At 46.6% G+C, this 7,366-nt stretch overlaps 1 long non-coding RNA gene across 1 annotated transcript; it reads right to left on the bottom strand.

Annotated features, from left to right (window-relative positions):
• Positions 1 to 5,561: 5,561 nt before the first annotated feature.
• LOC112351198 lies at positions 5,562 to 6,244 on the bottom strand. Its single transcript, XR_002994041.1, has 2 exons — positions 6,182 to 6,244; positions 5,562 to 6,128 (listed from the first exon to the last, which is right to left on the bottom strand). It is a non-coding gene; the product is annotated as an uncharacterized LOC112351198 (long non-coding RNA).
• Between the last annotated feature and the right edge of the window lie 1,122 nt (positions 6,245 to 7,366).

The raw sequence follows: 7,366 nt of genomic DNA on the forward strand, positions 1-7,366 counted from the left end.
TGTATTAATATTAAAAGACAATTCTTTGAGAGGATTTGCATTATACTAGAAGTGTTACAGCATGTTATTGGAAGTTTACGAAGTTGTTTTATTAATAAGGGGAAAGTAAAGATTGAATGGGGACTTGGGCTCCACCTAGACTTGGAGCAACTGAGCCAATATTAAAAGGATGGAAAGAAATTGGACGACAATGACAAGGAGAAGAGAGAGGTGAAGCAGTGGCAGGGGGAGGAGAAGTGATTGAGTAGACATTTCCTTGTTTAAAATAAAATGGCATGTGCCTCAATGCAGTTGAATTTTGTTATATTTATATACTATATAAAGGTTTGGAAACCTTATTTTACAAGTGGGATAATGACAATTCCCACTTTAACGAAATAGAGCTTTTCCCGAGTGTTCAAAGAGAGGGCTTTGAACGAAAGTCAATGATTGAGGACTTTCACGCTTATGCACGAACCATGTTACAGTGGCCGGATGACTTGCTAAGTGAGATTGGCAAGTCAGGGGGAACAAATACCCTAGTTGAAAGTGCTAACTTCAAAAAGGGTGGCCCATGGGGCCAAGCATGGAGGAGTCCATGCATGATCACAGATATGTCAAGTGAGAGGACTTGGCAGTGTGGGGGAACTAGGTTCCTAAGCTATGATCTATAGTGCTCTTTAAAAAATAGGTTGGTGCACCGGCGTGGGGAGTCACGCCAGGCATCTTGTGTGATGCCGTCCGTAGATGCATATACGGAGGTTGGGTTCGAGTCCCGACCCTCTAGTGCTTGGGTTCGAGTCCCAAATCACTAGGGCGTGGTGATGGTTTGGAATATGAGGACACTCATATTTCGGTGGTCATGGACTCTCAGTGGGGAGACTGGTTTGGGCACACCGCCAAGCGAGGGATGCCTCGGAGTCGTGATGCACGGTTAGATTGCTTAGTGTGAAAGCTCGGCATATCTAACTTGAACGCTTTGGTGCAAGTGGCACCAAGGACGTGGTGAGTGAGATGGGGACACCTAATCTCAGTTGCTATGGACCCTTGGCCGGAAGGGCTGGCTTGGGCGCACCGCCAAGTGTGGGGGATGCCCCCGGGGTCGTAGTTAACAAGTTAAAGGTCTGGAAGACCTAGTACCTATTGGCAAACCTGTTAAGGTGCCGAGGTGAGATCACTAGGTGATCTTGTGGCTAAATAAGGATAAGGTCCTTGTTTGGGTTAAGGAATAAGGTTCCTAGTTCAAAGTGTTGATTTGAACTATTGATGATGGTGTGGCTTGGTCAAGGTGACCAAGTGGGAAAAGCACCTTAGGGAAATGAGTTATGTCATTGCGATGGCATAGTGTATCCAAGGAAAGTAATCTCTATAAGAGACCCATGGGAGGGTCACAAAGTTGGGCCGTGGATAGAGCCCACAGCAGAAGATGCTAAAAGAGACTTACTAGGGGTGAACACCCTAGTCTTGGCAAAGCAGAGCTTTTGCTATGGAATCAAAAGAATACCTCAAGGAGGGAGGTAGAGATTCGATGTTGCTTAGTGCAACAATCAATGGATAGGAGCAAAAGATGAGTGGCTAAGATAGGGCCGTGGAATCCCTTGGAAGGAATCCAAGTGACAAAGTTAGGCGAGGAACACTAATGTGTTGGACACTAACAAATTGCGGGGAAGGAAGTGTGTTTTCAAGGATGGATTCCGAATTGCTCCGATTTGGCAAAACTGGAAGCTCCAAGGGAGGGAGCGGTAAGGTAGCCAAATGATAGGGCCATGGACAGCCCTAGCACAAAGTATGATAAATGGAACTTAGTGCCCAAGGTGGCACGAAATAGAAGAGAGGATGATGGTGCCCTCAAGTAAATAATGAGCTTCCTAGGATGGGGGAAGTGGAGTTGCACAATTTGTGCAATGCAAGGTGTTGGAGACACCTAGGAAATTGACTTCCAAAAGTCAAAAGAGTAAAAGTTCCAAGGTGCAAATGTTCAATAAATGGAAATTGAGACTACTCGAGAAGGAGTAGTGGGATTGACTTAGAGAAGGGTCTCTAAGAGGTTTAGCGAGAACTAAACCAATAAAAGGAGAGAACCACTACATGTGGTCCAATCAGTCTCTAAGTTGGAGAGACTACCCTCCTTAGAGGATAGGCAAGGCATGGTGAGCTTTTGGTGTCAAACCATTGAGGCATATGCAAAAGGCATGGTGAGCCTTCAATGTCAAACCAATGACGAATATGGAGAAGGCATGGTGAGCCTTCAATGTCAAACCATTGACAAATATTGGCTAGGTGCCAAGGATAGAAATGGTAACACATGCGAGTGTTACTTTACAAAATGGTTTACCATTCGATGAGGACATCGAACTTCGTCTATGGGTGGTGGAGCTGTGAGACACAAAATCCCTAGGCCCCAAAGTGGAGCTGGAAGGGCGCCACGTGGTAGTGGCCGAAGCGAGAGCCAAACGAGCGTAACACGTTTGGACCAAAAGCTCCAACTTGAAAAGTCAAGAGCGGGAGTGGAACTCCCAACGAAGTGCTCGAGGAACGAGCACGAAGCGAGCAAAAAGCGAGGCTCCAAAAAGGGACCCAAAAAGGACCAACACATGACACGTGGAAGTGTCCGAGATGGACTCGAGTTGGAGGCCGAGATGGAGTCCGAGATGGAGTCCGAGATGGAGTCCGAGATGGAGTCCGAGAAGGAATCCAAGGTGGACCCGAGATAGACCCGAAATGGAGTCCAAGATGGAGTCCGAGATGGACCCGAGATGGAGTCCGAGATGGAGTCCGAGATGGACCCAAGATGGAGTCCGAAGTCGAGACCGAGACCGAGACCGGGACCGAGACCGAGACCGAGACCGAGACCGAGACCGAGACCGAGACCGAGACCGAGATCGGGACCGAGACCGAGACCGAGCCCGAGCCCGAGTCCGAGTCCGAGCCCGAGTCCGAGTCCGAGTCCGAGTCCGAGTCCGAGTCCGAGACCGAGTTCGAGTCTGAGAGGGTGAAAGCCCAAAGCGTTTGTCTCCCAGACCCTGGGGGGTTTGGTGAGCTCCAAAAGTATAGTAGGGGGAGGACTGCAGTAGAGCCAGTTTGGCCAGGAAAGGCCAGTTTGGCACAGGAAGGCCGGACCCAGTGTTGGGTGATGAGCTGCCCACTGGGAAGTCCAAGACTAGAGTGAACACAAGCCGACAAGCGGGGTAGCTTGGTGAAGTGTTCAAGAGCCGGCTCTACTTCCCCCTTGAGATCGACTGTCCGATGCTCCCAGTCCAAGTGTGGGTGGTACTACCTACTTGGATACCTGTCGTGGCTCAACGGAACCTCGCTCTAAGCCCATGGCTAGAGCACCTAAAGGCGGAAGGCGAGGAGAGTACCCATGAGGCCCGCGTAGGGCCACGGTGTTCCGAAATGGTGTCCCAAAGTCCCAGACTGTGGAAAGGAAGAGGGGTAGCCCTCTGGTGGGGTGACCAAGGACACAGTCACACAGTGAGGAAGTCCTAGAGGATAGTGGGACTTAGTGGTTGGGCCGGTGGGCCTTGATCCAGTGGCAGTATTGGCGAACACAGCCAAGGACAAAAAGGGACTTGGTGGGGACCAGAACAGAGATATTGGGGAAGGCTATTCCCCATGTCTGTAGGCATCCTAAGGACGTTAAGGAGTGGATCTGGGATGATCCCTCATGGACAGATGACCCAGTCTTTGAGAGACGGGATGGGAATGCAGGTGGTGTTGGACCATTGGTGTGACCAAGGTGAATAGGTATGGCCTCAGCGTAACGGGCCGATATGTCGGTGGTACCTTGGGGTATCAATCATGGGATCGGACACGTGGAGCACTTAGACCAAGTGCAAAGGTTGAGTGGCATGGATGCCATTCTCGGGGCTAGCAAGCCCCAAGTCCTAATTGGGACTTATGGATGTTGTGAATGAGACTCCTCCAAGTGGTCGGAGGTGTGGTTAAGTGACTAAAGTAAAATGGAAAAATTAGTCGCTTACACATATGTCATAGGGGTGCAGAGTTCTATTAGTGCTTCACCATATAAACTGTTATATGGTCATGATCTAATATTACCAATGGAGCTGGGTTTACTATTGCAATTGCCACGAGCTACCGATGCTAGGTCGTGGGATCAGTATTTGATAAGTATTCTTCCACTTCTCTGAGTAGAGTTTGCCGAACACTTAGGCTGCGTATAAGTGGGACAATAACAGCGCTACAACTCCCATCATCGTCCACTTGTGGAGTACAAAGTGGATGATTTGGTGTTAATTTGTTTTCCCCATCTTACGGTACGTGGTTTATCTAAGGGGCTCCTTGCGCAGTGGAAAGGACCGTATCGGGTGTTGTGGCAAGTTGAACCACAAGTTTATGAAGTTCGGCATGACGTTTAGCAGGTTGATCCTCCAGAGATTATACATGTGCAGCGGTTGAAACGCTTTATACAAAGAGATCAGGAGCAGTTAATACCATTTATAGATCTACCAATGCCTCCTCCTGATGTTCCTCCAGATCCCAACCCGTCTACAAGAGAACCCTGATGGTCTTCCATTATTCTAAGAGGAGGGGATGATGTGAGGGCCAAGTGTACAGCTATGATGCCATATACTAATATTAGCGTAGTGGGATTTTGGTAGCCGTCAGATTGATTTCAATCCGGACCACTCGCTCCTGTATGTAAGTTAAGGTTTTTGGGTTAATTGATATGCATGTTTTTTGTATTCTCTTTCCATATTCCATGCACTCACAATTTAGCAACTTTATTATTATTAAAATGTTTATAAATGATAAGTGATAACTGCGGAAGGCAGATCAAATCCACGGTTTGCATCTGAAGGATGATCATCGGTGTGAAGAAATCCCTACATGAATGGAACAGCATCATCAAGATCCCTTCCAAAGCAACCAGCAATATCACAAACCTTGTCAAAGTTACGGCTTGGGTTGCAATAGAAACTTGCAGAGGAATCTCCACAGCAGCAGGAGCTTTGCGATCTTCTGCCGGTGTGAATCTCATCAGTCTAACCACGACCAAAACTCCACATTTCGGCAATCCAACAAAGCCTTTAGTGCGTGGCCATACAAATGAACAAACCATGGTATTATCTGGAGGATCATAATGTCAACGTAGTCAACTGCCTCGATACCTGAAGAGTAACAGTTCCAAGAAGAACCATCATTTTCTCGAAACGAAATGATGATGGATCCCTTTGCATTCCCGCTGCAAGCCAAATACCGGCTTGTGTAGAACCAAGACCAATCCACCCGGGCTCTCCAAGTGACTACAAGATCAAGCTCGCTGTTCATGCCAGCTTCATACTCAAGTAAAAGAGAGCCTGAAGAGGAGGAGAGTAGTATCAAAAAGGCTTTTCATAGATGATAGTGCCTCTCCTTGTCAAAGAATCTAAGATGCACTGGTTCTAGCATAAAAAATATGGAAGTAGAAATGTCGCATACACTTTGGGATTGCTTGTTGATCCTCTATCCCACCTCTTATTGGTTATGGACAAGATCAGGCTTTTTTCACATTAAAGCCTTACTTTCTTAATAATGTTATGAAAGATCAGTAGTCCAGTGGTGCCTTGGTTCGAGCTATGCAAAAGAATATTTGTGATAGTTACTCATTTTATGCCCTAGATAGCAATTGAAAGTTCGTGGCATTTGGTGCGGTGACAACTGGGACGCTTCCAGATAGAACAGAAAGTGGTAGTTCTGCACCATCAAGCTCCTGCTGCTCTCACTAGCAATAATCAAGAGGCACGAGAGATTTAGTTCTCCTGTGGCAGATCAATGCGGGGGTGATCCTAGGGAACTGTAATCACCCCTTTGGCGCTTGTCAAAAGCCTCGACCACGCTCTGACAGTGAGGGTGGCGTCCTCCTTCGCATAAACCTTTCATGTAGACACCATGGAAGTCTGGCTAGTAAATATCCTTGATGCGTCTCAAGAATCGGGGTGATTTTTGGGTGCTAAAATCGGGAGGAGTATCAAGCTCGGGCAGGACGGCAGTCTCTCCGAGAAAAAGCGGGCTTGTTTGATTCCCCCAAACCCACCAGGCACATGGAGAACTTCGTCCACTTGAGCTGCCTGAGGATGGAATTGCCTGTTCGTGACAGGAATGGATGGTGAATGTGTGGCGTCGATGCTCCAAGCACAGCCCTGAACCTGGAAAGATCACACCGAAAGCTTACAAAGTCTACTTCTCTGGAAGTTCATACCTCTCAACCTTGGTCCCTGAAAACGTATCCCGCCGCCAGGGCGCCAAACACAAGGTCAGCGTCAAGAAAGCTACACTGCGAGGAGGAGGAGGAGCGACAGGAGGAGCGCCTGCGATCGATCATGTCTTGTCAATGGAATCAGACGAGACAAGAGAATCAGCTGCCAGGGCTGAAGCCGCCGCTGCGCCGATAGGCCAGGAAATGGATTATCACAGCCGCCGCAGTCTCCAGCTTGCCCACGTCAATCTGCGCAAGGAACTAAATCTCTCGTGCCTCTTGATTATTGCTAGTGAGAGCAGCAGGAGTTTGATGGTGCAGAACTACCACTTTCTGTTCTATCTGGAAGCGTCCCAGTTGTCACCGCACCAAATGCCACGAACTTTCAATTGCTATCTAGGGCATAAAATGAGTAACTATCACAAATATTCTTTTGCATAGCTCGAACCAAGGCACCACTGGACTACTGATCTTTCATAACATTATTAAGAAAGGAAGGCTTTAATGTGAAAAAAGCCTGATCTTGTCCATAACCAATAAGAGGTGGGATAGAGGATCAGCAAGCAATCCCAAAGTGTATGCGACATTTCTACTTCCATATTTTTTATGCTAGAACCAGTGCATCTTAGATTCTTTGACAAGGAGAGGCACTAAAATAGCATGGGCATCACTTTGGCCACATCAAGATAAAAAGTAATACTGTGTTGATCTCCAGAAAATTGAACACTAGTATCAGCAAGGCTTCTCATAGTTCTTGTATTTCTGGGACATGTGTATAGTGCCATTTATTAAGCTCAATGAGAATAGAATTAACACCTTTAGCCTCAGAGAATTTTACATTGGTGATTCCACAATGGGTACTAGTATAGGCAAGTTTATCAATTGAACAAAATTTACTCAATTTCTTAGCATTCAAAATTGTTGAGTACATTGTCCTATTAAAAGGTGAGCCAAGAAATATATACTTATAGATGGTGTACGTCTTAGTCAAGTATATGTTGTTAGTCCTAGTATTTGTGAATTTGAGATTTATAGCTTAATTCAACTGTTTCTTTTTAGATTATTCCATTTAAGGAGGTTTATTTATCCTATGCAAAGATTCCTCTTATTTGGCAAATAAACATTGTGCCTTCAAAATGTTGAAAATGTGTGGTCTTGATATTGCACCAATTATGGATATACTATTTG

The sequence above is a fragment of the Selaginella moellendorffii genome, unplaced genomic scaffold, assembly GCF_000143415.4.
Source record: "Selaginella moellendorffii unplaced genomic scaffold, v1.0 SELMOscaffold_58, whole genome shotgun sequence".
Taxonomy (NCBI): domain Eukaryota; kingdom Viridiplantae; phylum Streptophyta; class Lycopodiopsida; order Selaginellales; family Selaginellaceae; genus Selaginella; species Selaginella moellendorffii.